This window comes from Adiantum capillus-veneris, chromosome 27 (genome assembly GCF_014529385.1).
Source record: "Adiantum capillus-veneris isolate H3 chromosome 27, ASM1452938v2, whole genome shotgun sequence".
In the NCBI taxonomy this organism is placed as follows: domain Eukaryota; kingdom Viridiplantae; phylum Streptophyta; class Polypodiopsida; order Polypodiales; family Pteridaceae; genus Adiantum; species Adiantum capillus-veneris.
Genome location: NC_140957.1, coordinates 138899979 through 138913739, shown reverse-complemented (window position 1 = coordinate 138913739; position 13761 = coordinate 138899979). Strand labels below are relative to the sequence as shown.

The 13761-nt window shown below is 46.3% G+C and overlaps 1 protein-coding gene and 1 pseudogene across 5 annotated transcripts in view; one reads left to right on the top strand and one right to left on the bottom strand.

The window, feature by feature from the left end:
- LOC147422831 (uncharacterized) overlaps window positions 1-13761 on the top strand; it is a 116772-nt gene that overhangs the window by 83776 nt on the left and 19235 nt on the right. The gene's annotated exons all lie outside the window — the stretch shown is intronic.
- LOC147422833 (uncharacterized) lies at window positions 9331-11761 on the bottom strand (annotated as a pseudogene).

The following is a 13761-nucleotide window of genomic DNA, read 5'->3' as shown; positions in this document are numbered from 1 at the left end:
TCAGTTGACTTTGCAGTAGATCAATAAAATGTTCCTCTTGTCATTCTAGAGCTAATGACGCGAACACATTTTCAGGTCCAAAATAGCAGTTCCCTAAATTTTAGGAGATGCTGCCTTTGTATCTTTTTAGGTCATCTGACCCTCTTTGTACACTGCAGCCACACCAAGAACTAAAATGTAGCCTATGTAGCAAAGGATTCCACTTTGGCTAATCAATGACCCCACTTTGGCTAAGCATAGTCCTTGTCCAACCTTAGTGCTCTCTTGCCCTCAGGCTTGGACTCCCTTTGAACAGTTCCACACTAGCTATGCAATGCAGGGCAGTTAGATTTCCAGAGGGGTGTTTCCAAAAAGTGAAAATAAATAAATAATAAGAAAGAAATCAACAACAAGGATAGATAGTAGTCACATGCTGGTGACATATCCCCCTCTTGAAATCTCAAACGTCCTCGTTTGTATCTATGTCGTACATGCTCACAGTCAACACTCGGGTGTGCGCACACTTGTCGACACATGTATGACACATACATGCTCATTGTCAACCCTGGTGTATTCAACACCTCGTTGACACATGTATTGCCTGCGTGTGAACCTTGTCCCAATGACATAGTGGTAGCTTCGCACTCTGCCATTGCTTTGAGTCAATAACTTTCCAATGACAAAATGGTAGCTACGCATTTTTCCACTGTCTTTTAGTACACGTTGGATCTAGTAACACTCTCGAGCATACCCAAACCGACAGTTTAAGAATGCAGTTATACATGTACTTTTTAATAGAAGCAATTATTGTATCCTTGTGACAAGAAATACTCACTTCTATAGCACTAACCAAACTTTTGGACATTCCATAAGAGCAATTGCCAAACTGACAATCTGTACGGCTCTAACATTCATGTAACATGCACTTCATTTGAGCTTACTTTAAATAACATGTACATCATTTCTCTCAGAAGCCATTGTCACACTGAAAATCCATGTAGCTTTGAAACTGAAGGGGTCAAGGTAGGTTGCAAATCGAAGGCTTCAAGGTAAAGTGATAACACAGTTGGTGACTCTGCAAGTTCACCTTCTTCCATCCACTTAGCATCCATTGGTGGATAGTTTCTGAACTTCACCAAGTAACGCCTAGCAACCTTGCCTTTCACTTTTCTTTCTTTATCCTCGACTTCCGGCTGATCTTCAGCTTGCATATCTTCTAGCACATCACCCACATAGGGTCTGAGAAGACTCACATGAAACGCATTGTGAATCTTCCAACTCTCAGGCAATTTCAGCCTATATGTAACATCACTGATTATGTCGCATACTTGAAAAGGCCCATAGTAACGCATGCTGAGCTTTGGAAATAGTCTTTCCTTGCCCTTCATCTTCTTTAACCTTGCCTTTTCAAAGCGCAGAAGCACCCAATGACCAAGTGAAAATACCACTTCACGACGGTGACGATCAACTGCTTTCTTTTGCTTTGCCTGAGTCTTTTCTAAGGCCACTTTGACCTTCTTGTACATTTCATCCATGTCCTGAACATACTTATCTGCTTCAAATATCTTGTCCTTTGTATGGAATATGGGAGGAACTTTCTTGCCACCTTCAACTATCTCAAAAGGTGCCTTGCCGGTTGATGAATGCATTGTATTATTGTATGCATACTCTACCAATGGAAAATACTGCTCCCACTTTCCTTTATGCTCTGACACATAGCACTTCAGCAGATCTAGGACAGCAGAATTTGCCTCTTCTGACTGCCCATCTATTTGAGGATGAAATGACGAAGAGAATTTGAGCGTTGTGCCCATATTCTCAAACAAGCCTCTCCACAACAAACTTGTCATGTGTGGATCACGGTCGCTAACAATCGACTGTGGCATGCCATGATACTTGAAAACATTACTCATAAACAAGCGTGCCATCTGATCTGGCTTTATCTTCTTCCTGACAGGAATAAAATGAGTCTGCTTGCTGAATTTGCAAATGATCGTCCAAATACCATCATTTCGTGTCTGCGTTCTCGGAAGATCAAAGATAAAATCCATAGCAGTACTTTCCCATGGTTTATCTGGAATAGACAGTGGTTGCAATAACCCTGGTGCCTTTTGCCTGTCAAACTTGACCTTCTTGCATATTATGCATTCTCGCACAAGGCATCCACATCTCTTCTCAATGTAGGCCAGTAGAAGAATTTCTCAACCGCTTTAACTATAGCATCGATACCACGATGCCCTGCATACAGTGGAATATGACTCTCTTCCATAACTTTGCGTCGCAATGGCTTTGTGACACACAATCTGCCATGCATCATCATAAAGCCATCCTTGAGAAGATAGTGTTCATGACGTTGTCCATCCATTAGCTGCTCGAAGACCCTTGCAAAATCTTCATCATTTGCATACTGTTCCCTCATATCATCAAGCTCATGATGATAAGGAAATGACACAGCTGAAATTTGTGGCTTCCTTGACAAGGCATCAGCCACAACGTTCTTCTTGCCTTCCACATGCACAATCTGAAAATGGAACATGGACAAAATATTTGCCCATCGCATATGCTTCTCAGATAACTTTGCCTGTGTCAAGAAGTATCGCAAGGTCTGATGATCCGTTTGGACAACGAAATCTGCACATAGCAGGTAGTGTTTCCAACTTAAGAGCGCATGAATCACGGCCTGCAGTTCTTTTTCGTAGACTTGCATAGTCTTTTTTGGCCCTTGCAAAATTCTACTCTCATAGGCTACTACCCTGCCATATTGCATTAGCACTGCACCAATGCTACTACCGCAGGCGTCACATTGGACCACAAATGACTTCCTAAGATCTGGCAACACAATGACTGGATCTGAAGTCATCTTTTCCTTTAAGAGATTAAAAGTTGAAATCTCTTTTTGTGTCCATCTGAAGGTGACTGCCTTCTTTTGAAGAGCATGTAAAGGTGAAGCAATCTCAGCGAAATTTCGGATAAACCTTTTGTAATAGCAGCATAGTCCCAAGAAGCTTCGGACATCGTGCACCGTCTTCAAATCTGGCCATGACTTGATCGCTTCAACTTTAGCAGGATACATTCTGACACCATTCTTTGATACAACATGTCCCAGAAAGTGAATCTCTTCCAGAAAAAAATCAGTTTTCTTTGCATTGATGAGCAACCTATGGCTACGTAGCTCTTTAAACACAATGGCCAAGTGATGCCTATGCTCCTCTTCATTCTTTGAGTAGACTATCATGTTGTCAAAGAATGTACCAACAAACTGCTGGTGTGGACGGAAAATTCTGTCCATCATCCTATTGAACGTAGCAGGAGCATTTGTGAGACCAAAGGGCATCACTAAGAATTCTTAAAGGCCAAACGTCGTTCTAAAAGCGGTCCTGTGCACATCTCTGATCTAATGCGGATCTGATGGTACCCACTCTTTAGATCTATCCTGCTAAACATAGCTCCTCCTTCTAATTTGTCCAGAATATCATCAATTCTAGGTGTAGGGAACCTATTCTTGATGGTATTCTTGTTCAGTGCACGGTAGTCGATGCACATACGCCATGAGCCATCCTTTTTTTGCACCAAAGCACTGGAGAACAGAATGGAGATGAATTGGGCTGAATCAGCCCCTTTTCTAACAGCTCCTGTACTTGGCTCATTATCTCTTTCTGCAAAGCCGCACTAACCGTGTACGGAGGCCTATTTGGTGGGCTACTGCCTGGCACCAAATCTATGGCATGGTCCTCGGGTCTCTCTGGCGGTAATTGAGATGGTAATGAATCGGAAAAATAGTCACTGTACTGTTGTAAAAACATTGACCTTTCTTTATCTAACACATGTAAATTTAATTCGTCACAATCTGACACTTCACGTGCAAAACCAAGTACGCAGAAAGATGCTTTTTCATTACAGAAGTAATAGTAGAAGCTGATACAGTGGGAATAGACTCCCGTTTAAGCTTTACATCCAGAATGTGAGTCTTTCCCCTGCTCTGTACAGTGATCTTTTTGTTGTAGACATCCATGATTCCTTGTACATGAAACAACCAAGGAATGCCTAGCAACACATCACATCCATCCAGTGGCATGATGTAAAATTCTTCAACATCTACATAGGACTGGATATGTAGGCGCAACTTTCCAATGATGGACGTCACAGCCTCTGTATGGCCAGGACATGCCAAACCTGCCTCTGCTGTATACCCCATCTCTCTAGGTCTGATTCCCAACTTTGAAGCCAATTCTAGGGAAATGAAGTTGGCTTTGGCACTTGGATCAAAGAAGATAAGCATTGTTTGATCCCTGATCTTTCCCCATGCTCTGCAAAGCTCACTTGCATCTGAATTTGGCTTGTGGCCCACCATATCTGGCACTACACCAGCCATGGGCCTCTTTCCTTTCCTGTCCTCCTTGTCTTCAGAATCAGCTGGCCTTTTCTTTGTAGGACAATTGTAAGCAATGTGGCCAGGGTGCTCACAGGCTGCTCACAGATGAAGCATTTGTTCTCTGACCTCAGGACCTGCCTTTGCTCTTCCGACTTGCGAGGAAAACGTCTTTTTCATTTCTTTGCCCGTCCCTTTTCTGATTCAGCCGTAGCTTTGCCTTCCCCTGCGTTGGCTGGCTCCTGAGTCCCTTTAGGAACCTCATTGGGAACGTGCTTCTTCGCTGAATTTTTCTTGGCTGATCCTTCCTTGACGCCAGTATTGAATTCACAATCTTCTCCCTTGAGCAAACCATTGTCAGTGTTTGCTACCTCTATGAGCTGCGTCAAAGTAGTGACTTTGGTCTTCGTACAGTACTTTCTCAATCCTTTGGGTAGGCCACAACAGTATTTTCAATCTGTTATGTCAATGGCACAAACGTGTAGGAAGTTACTGGAAGTAGAGCTTTCCAAACCTTCCGATTGAAGTCATCCAGATTCTTGCAAGTAGCAGCATTAAGCTGGTGCCATTCTGTCATGACGTAAGTCATCAAATAACCATGCTGATGCAAAAATCTGCTTGAAGTAAATCCATGTGGACGGAGCTTGCCCTTGAAGCAATAAAGTTGTCCACCATTGTCCCGCATTCCCTATCAAGAAGGTGGCTGCCTTGCAGACCTTTGAAGCCTCTGTAAAGTTTCCTCTTGCATAGGCCTTGTCAAACTGCTGGAGGAATGAGAGAGCCTTCTTCCTGTCATCAAACCCTGTAAAGGTCCTGAATGTCACACCTTTGCCACCTTCTTTGTACAGAGTTGGCTTCCAGCGGCGTTAAGTTGTCATATGGAAGTGGCTGAAACATGGGAACACTATTAGGGTTCATCTGTGTTCCTTGGTCGCTATTAAGTTGACCTGGAGATGCCATATTTGGCTGTTGATTTGTAATTCCAGCCATACCAAAATTTGCCTGTGGCATCCCAAATTGGCCCTGAGTGCTTTGAAACCCTGGTTGCATGCCAATGCCACCGTACATGGGGTTAGGCATCATCGTTTGAGCACCCCCGAACACTGTTCCTGGCGTGTAAAACTTATTTCCAGGTGCATGACCAGCCATGCTCTGGAATATTGATCCACCTCCAAAATAGCCAGGGTGTACTGAAGGTGGTGGGAAGACTTGTTGCATAGCCTGTAGGTTGCTTCCCTGCCCATTAGAACCAGCTATAGGCTGCTGAAAGGTGGTTGGCTGAACTGGTACAACTTGAAAGATTGGCGTTTCATCCAGCTGTTCTTGCACCTTAGGCACAGGTTTTGGAGACTGCATGGTCTCCGTTAAGTGTACAAGTGTTTCCATTGATTCTGCAGTATGAATCACCTGTGCTTGAGTCTTAACAAGCTTTTGAATATGATCCAGTCTATGATCCAGTCTTGCTGAGACGGAAGAGGAGGTTGCAGAAAGGCTAAAAACCTCGGGTTCTGCATTACCTGTGTGAACATAGTCACAGCAGTAACCAACTGGGTCTTGAATATATCATCATCCGTCTGTGGTGGTCTTGAAGACTCACCCACTTCATATGTTTGTTGCCCCTGTGAAGAGGAAACCTCTTGAGTCACATCATCTGGTCTGTTAGCCATAACTGCAATTCCCTGTGTCTGGTCTATGATCCCCTGTGTCTTCAAGCCCAAACTGACCAAGGCTCACTTCTATGGGAAAAAGTGATTTAGTCCCGGCAATGGAACCATGAAACCGGCCAGTTTAATTTAAAAAGGGCGGTAGACCTTAGACTTAAACTTTATTTGCTTTCACCCATTTAATTTGTCGCCCACTTTACCTGTACTTTCAAGTCAAAACAAAGGGGAAAGGGATACAGGTTGCTAGATTGCACCTGTATGAGAAGACCAACACCAGATTGGCCCCTAAATAGGCGCCCCTTTCGGTATTTCTTTATTCTTTAACAGTTACGAGGAAGTACAAAGAGTGCTTATAGCACTTAACCTGTATCCCGCAGTTCTTAACTTTGTATGTGGGAATTTGTGCAGCATAACAGTGCAGAACCCTGTCCAAATCAATCTGCAAGTAGGGAATCTTAAGGAGACCACTGTCCTTGTCCCTAATCAACCATAAACGGAGCAAAACAGAGCATAACCAGCCTCTGTAATTTCTCAATTTTCTCTGATTTTCACTGTTTTCAGCTCCCTGTAGCCCCTGTACTGTCCCCTGCACCTTGGGGTAGCTGCCCCTTGAATCTGGAGAGTTTTAGGGCACCAAAACAGCCCCAAATCAGCAAAAATCAGCAGCCCAGCTGCGCTGAATTTGCACCTGTTTGGTGAGGTATTTAGCCTCACCGGTTCCTGCTTTTGGTGTAGCAGTTAGCTACACCTGTTCCTGCTCAAGAGGCTCTTGCCTCAGCACAAAAGCAGGAACCCACAACTGTATACATTGGTCAACTGAGTAGCCCACTAGAGGGATATCACATAACTGCACGGAGGGGATAGAGAGAGAGAGCAGTGAGAGCTGTGCAAGGCATCAGTTCTTGCACTTCAGTTGTACATAGAGGGTAAGCAAGCACTCCATAGCTCTTAACTTGTGTCAAAGCTGCAAATGAGTCTCTTCTCTCATTTTAGGCGCCCCCTCTCTGGCCAGAAGTAGCAGAATGCTCACGGAGTGCCACATGGCACACTTTCCGACTTTGGGCATTCCCGGCTAAAAATATCTCAACTGGTGCATCAGTTGACTTTGCAGCAGAGCAATAAAATGTTCCTCTTGTCATTCTAGAGCTAATGACACGAACACATTTTCAGGTCCAAAATAGCAGTTCCCTAAATTTTAGGAGATGCTGCCATTGTATCTTTCTAGGTCATCTGACCCTCTTTGTACACTGCAGCCACACCAAGAACTAAAATGTAGCCATAGTCCTTGTCCAACCTTATTGCTCTCTTGCCCTCAGGCCTGGACTCCCTCTGAACAGTTCCACACTAGCTATGCAATGCAGGGCAGTTAGATTTCTAGAGGGGTGTTTCCAAAAAGTGAAAATAAATAAATAATAAGAAAGAAGTCAACAACAAGGATAGATAGTAGTCACATGCTGGTGAGAGCTTGAGATCAAGGATGCCATTATGAGAGCCAAAGAAAATGATCGACCCAAGCGGCAAGCCATCGACCCCAATCACTTGGGTTTTGTTTCTTCTACCACTCATTCACAGGCTTCCGTTGGAGGTAGTAGTGCGGCGGCTCAAACATCATTTCAAACGACTTCACCCTCTCTTCCCACCCATCGTCAACGAACGCTAGATGCGTTATGGGATCCAAAAAAGGAGGAGGGTGTGGATGCCTACGTTGCCCGCTTCTTCTTTTCATAAAGGCTCGGTAAGTTCAGAGTTCTCATACATGACATGTTCGTAACTAGTATGTCCATTGTCCATTCAACATTGTCTTGACTCTTGACTTTTGAGTCTTACCTTCTCCTTACAACCTTTGTGATACGTATAGGTCGGACTACTTCAAGGCCATGTGCACAAGGATTGGGGAATACGGGCCACGCTACGTGCCACCCACTCCAGAGGCCCTTCGTACTACTATTCTTGATAGAGAGGACGTTGTGGAGATGGCAGCCGTAAACATGAAGCGACAATGGGCCAAGTATGGAGTGACAGTCATTATAGATGGATGGAGCAACACCAGGAGGAGATCCATTCATGGGCTTGTGGCTTATTGCAAGGGAGAGATGTACTTTGCCCACTCACATGATGCCACAGAAACATGGAAATCTGCCATCGTGCTTGTGGGAGAGTGAGTGTCCTCCATAGAGATCATTGGCCAGAGGTGGTGTTGTAGCTTGTCACGGATGGGGAGCCATCAAACAGGGCAGCCGGCGCCATTTTGGAGGGCATGTATCCCCGCATCAAAGTGTCATTTTGTATGGCACATTGCCTTAACAACCTTTTAAAGGATATAGGGTGTCTACCTTGGATAGAGCCACTCATTATAGATGCGTCCAAGCTAGTGTCCTTCATCAACAATCATAATCTCCTTCGTGCTGCATTCTTGAAGTGGTCAGGGGGCAAGGTTCTCTTAAAGTATTGTGAGACCCGCTTTGCCTACAACTACATAATGGTTCATCGCCTATGCGAATGTCAAGAGTGCAGTGTGGCAGACCCTCATCTGTACGGAGCACCTTCCTCCACCTTTTTGTAGTGCCTTGGCTGGCCTTATAAGCCACGCTTGAACGTACGTCGTATAGTAATGGTCTTTTTGCTCCATCTTTTTGTCTATTAAACTCTTCGATCTTTGCACTTCCTAGATGATGTTATTTGTGATGCGCTTAGTATGTTATGAGGTGTCTTATTAAAATTTACATCCGCAACCACTAATGCGCACAAGCGATGCTGTGACATGTTGAAACATGCCTAAACATGGTTCTAATTGTGCAACTAGATGTTAGAAGCTTGGCTTATAGTTGTTTACTAACTTATAGGCTGTTTTGAGGCTGATTTCAGCGTTTTTTTGTGGCCCGTTCCAGTGTCCCTGTTCCCGTACTGTTTCGGAGCCCCCTGTTCCCGTTCCAAGTAACTTTGCCGACCACCCTTTCCCCAGCCTTCTCAGAGAGAGAGAGAGAGAGAGAGAGAGAGAGAGAGAGAGAGAGAGAGAGAGAGAGAGAGAGAGAGAGAGAGAGAGAGAGAAAGAAAGAAAGATTTTTTAACGTCTATAAAGAGGCCGAAATCGGCCTATGAGACAAATCAAAGTACATGAGGTGGGTGTCCTCTGTGTATCCATAAAGGATAAAAGGGTACAAAAGTAAAAGTAAACTATCCTGTGTAATGTCTGGGGGGAGGTGATACAAAGAGGGTGGGGGTGGAGCTCCAAAAACTGGGGAGAGATGCAATCCTATATGCTGGGGTAAATACAATCATGAGATGCTATCCTATCTCTAACTCCATCCAGTCCCATAATCAGGGTGTAATACATGATGCATGGATGGGTAGGGTGCGGACAATCCGCGTAAGATGGCGGTTGGATCTGCAAAAGCCCGAGTACGTCGCTCCTCCAAGGATCTGTAGTAGTGCTCGTGGATCTCTTGGATCTCTACGTCCATGTGTGCGTGGGCGTCTGCGAGCTCGGACCTCCTCAGCCTGCTGTAGAGTCACTTCTCTCTGGGTGGTCGAAAGTGATGGTGCTGCTATGGTCCTCTGGAAAAAGTCCGTGAGCTGTGTCTGGCGCTCGTCTCTCATCCCTAGTGCTGCCTGGAGGAGGGAGTCCCGATGTTGCTGTGCCTCTATGAGGAAGCGGCCGAGCTGTCGCTGGTCTCTGGACTCAAAGATCTGATGTAGGGTGGGCTGATCTGCAAACAAGGTCGGATATCTGCCTCTAATCTCCTCATATGCTCTACATCTGCATACGTAATGCTCCTCGCTCTCAACCTTTGCTGTGCAAAGTCTGCATATCCTCTCTGCTCTGGGGACATGTGCCGCTCGGCCTGCCTCAATCTCTAGCTGGTGTGATGATACTCTGAGCTGTCCGATGGCGACCCGTGCTCTATGTGGCATATAGACATCCATGTATCGTCTCTGGATGAAACCATCTGCTAGAATAGTGAGGAAGTGGTCTCTGTAGTACTGCCTCTTCGTGGGAAGAGGCTCTCTGGGTGTGATCCATGTCTCCCTGATGTATAGCTGCCAGAGATCCTGTCTGAGAACTCGATTCCTCTCGGTGTGTGAGAGGCATATGTGAGGGGAGTGGGGATCATACTGAAAAGGGGGCAGATCCGTGATGTCCAAGCCATGGGATGTAAACCACTCTATGACCTATGAGTACCATGCCCTCGTGTCACCCTCCTGATGCAGTTGTATCGATGCCTCAAAAGCTCTGCGGGTGAGTCTGTCTGGTGGGAGCTCTCGCATGCGCTGGATGAAACCAACTGTCTGAAAGAGAGCCTCTACTAGCATCGATGGGGTAGCTAGCTCTGCTCTGATGATATCATGTGGTACTGAGGGTTTGCTGTGGAGCAAACGGGAGATCATGATGATCTGTGGGCGCTCTATCTGTGTCCATAGGGATGCGGATAGCCCTGGAGCCCATACAACGGCTGCATACATCATGGTAGGTGTGACTAGAGTGTCAAAAAGCCACCCCTTGGTGCGGGGCTCCTGGAAGTGGGCCTGATGGCATCTGCACTCCAAGGTGGCCAACGCTGCATATCCTCGTGTAAGCCGGTCTTGGGTTGCCTGTGCCATGGAAAATCTACCAGTGGTGCCAATGAAAGTCACCCCCAGGTATACATATGAATCAACCACATCGACCTGCCCGCCTGCTGCTGTGAGTACTGCTCTGCTCCGCACTGTCTTGGAGGTGTGAAAGATCATGACCTTGGTCTTGCCAAGGTTCACTATGAGCCCTCGATGTGTGCAGAAATCATCCAAGGCTCGTAGGTGGCTCTGTAGTCCCTCCTGTGTCTCAGAAACTAGAATGATATCATCAGCATAAAGCATAATATGTACTGGTATACCTGCCAAGTCTGATCCCGCCCCTCCTGCGCGTAGAATGTAATCGGATATCTCATCGATGTAGAGACCAAATAGAGTCGGGGAGAGGGGACATCCTTGCTTCACACCAATAGTGCTAGCAATGGAATCCGATAGTCCGCGTGGGCAACGCACTCTACCAGAGACCTGTGCGTATAAAGAATGTGGCCCATATCATCTCAGATGGTATTTGTAGCTCCTGAAGGCGCTGGAAGAGTCTCTCTCTAGGGATAGTGTCAAAGGCCTTGCGGAAATCCACAAAGCAGCAGTAGAGTCTCCTCTTCCGTGCTTTCGCTCCATCGATCAGGCAGCGAAGCACGAAAATGTGGTCGATAGTCGAGAAAGTGCGTCGAAAGCCTGCCTGTCCTGACGCTCGTATCCCTAATGCCTCTGCATGCGTGCTAAGCTCTGCCTCAAGAACAGCCCCATATAGTTTGGCCAGTGTGTGGCCAATCATGATAGTCTTGTAGTTCCCTGGATCTAGGGTGTCGCCAGACTTGTGGATAGGCACGATGGTGTGCATAGTCCACTCCTCTGGTAGTCCCTCAACCAAGGCACGGTTGAAGAGATGTGCTATCAAGGGGGAAAGAGTGTCTGCTGCATATATCAAGTGCTCACTCTGTAGTCCAGTGTGATCTGCTGATCGGCCATGCTGAAGGCGTCGGATGGCCCTCTCCACCATGCTAGATGTGAAGAAAGTCGAGGTGGTAGGTCGAGGATCAGATGGCTCTAGGATCAGTGGTTGCCCAGGTATTTGGTACAAGCGCTCGGCATAATCATGCCAAATCTGGGGGTCCTCCAGGGGGGTGGTGGGGCGTGGCTCTCTCAGAGTCCTCCATGCTGTGGCACAGTCTGTACTCATAAGAAGGTGGTATAGCTCAAGCTCCTGTGCCTCCTCGAAGGCCCGCCGTTTACGGCGTGTGATGGCCTTCATCTGTCGTCTGACCTCGCTCTCAGTAATCTCCTCTAAGGCTCGTCGAGCCCGTAGCTGTCTGTATAAATCTCTGCACTCCCCGTCGTACCAACGATTCTGGGGCATCGTCCCAGAGGGGGGGGGTCGGCGACTGTGGGTAGTGTGTGGAAAGCAGTTGAGGGCTGAGGTGTGTAGAACTGCTGAGAGCTGGCTAGTGAGTGTAGAGAGTGGTGTGTCTGGGTCGAGAGTGTAGATCCCCTCATATACATGTGATGAGTAAACGTGGGCTAGCGCATGTGTGAAGTGTATAGTGGTGTATGGTGTGGATGTAGGTGGTGTATGTGAGATGGGTGATCCAGTGAGAGAGGGCGAGATATGCGTGGTCAGCCCCGATAGGCAATGGTGGGATGGTGAAGGATGTGAGTAGGTGGGATGTCTCTCTGAAGCCAATGTAGTCCACTGTACTACCTCCGTTGGCTACTGATGGCGGTATACAAGTCAAGCCGCCGGATGATGGCCATTGCGCCATCCCGTTATAGATAACGAGACGGTGCTGTGATCCCAAGTGAAGTAGGTGCCTCCCATATGGTGTGGGTGTGGTGGTATCACTAGAGATCCTCTCTGCCCCTGTGTCCTCCATAGTGGAGAGTAGCTCTGGGTCGTCGAAGTCGTAAATATCACACTGTCTACTCTGTGTCCTGGCATTGAAATCCCCCGTGAGGAAGACTTCACCTAGTCTAGAGTACTCCATGATCTCGTCCCTAAGACATGCATATGGTGAGTGTGTATCATCCTCCTCCTCTCCTCCGTGTGTGTGTACCTCCTCTGTCTCCCCTCCACCTGTCTGTGCAAACCTGGAGCTGCTAGGTGCAAAGTAGCATACGGCGATGTAGAGGATGTGCTCCTCAGATAGCTCAATCCGTATCTGAAGGAGTACGAGCGGAAGTGTGACGCGAGAGAGAGTGCGAGAAGAAGAGCACGACGATATGGTGAACTCGCTCTACTGTAATGTGTAGAGCATAGTGAGTTCTTATTAGGTTTTAACAAAAGAATATGTGTACATACCTGGCGGCCCGCCCACTTACTTGGGCGACCACATTGGGCTTTATACCCCAACAACCTCCCACTTAAAGTCCAATGTGGTACTTTAAGTGTGAGAGAAGCTACTATACAAGTTAATATACAAGAGATGTAGAGAAGTGATGTACTACCCTACACCTAACTGCTTGCGAAAATGCGCAAAGCTCTCTGAGGGAAGTCCTTTTGTAAGTAGATCAGCAGGATTTTCTGTGGTGTGAACTTTGACAAGCTGAAGTTGCTTATCCTTGAGCATTTCCTTGATGAAATGATACTTCACATCCACATGCTTTGTCTTTGAGTGATAAACTGGATTGCGAGCCAATTGTATAGCACTTTGACTATCACAATATAACACAGGCATCTCTTCTTTGATTCCCAAATCTGTTACTAGTCGATTAAGCCAAATTGATTCTTTGCATGCCTCTGATGCTGCAACATATTCAGCCTCTGTAGTAGACTGAGTAACACAATCTTGTATTCTAGAACGCCATGATACTGCTCCACCAGCCAATGTAAAGACATACCCTGACGTAGACCTTCGGTTGTCTAAGTCACCTGCATAATCTGAGTCTGTAAAACCCTTTACACTTAGCTCCTGACTCCCATAGCATATACGCATACTCTTTGTAGCTTTCAGGTATCTCAATATTCCTTTCACTGCCTCCCAATGTTTCTTGCCTGGGTTTGACATGTATCGACTTACTACTCCCACTGCAAATGCAATGTCTGGGTGAGTAGCAATCATTGCATACATCAAACTACCCACTGTAGACGTATATGGAATCTTATCCATTTCAGCCTGTTCTTCCTCAGACACAGGACAATCTTGTTTGCTAAGTTTCACATATGGTGGCAATGGAACACTCAGT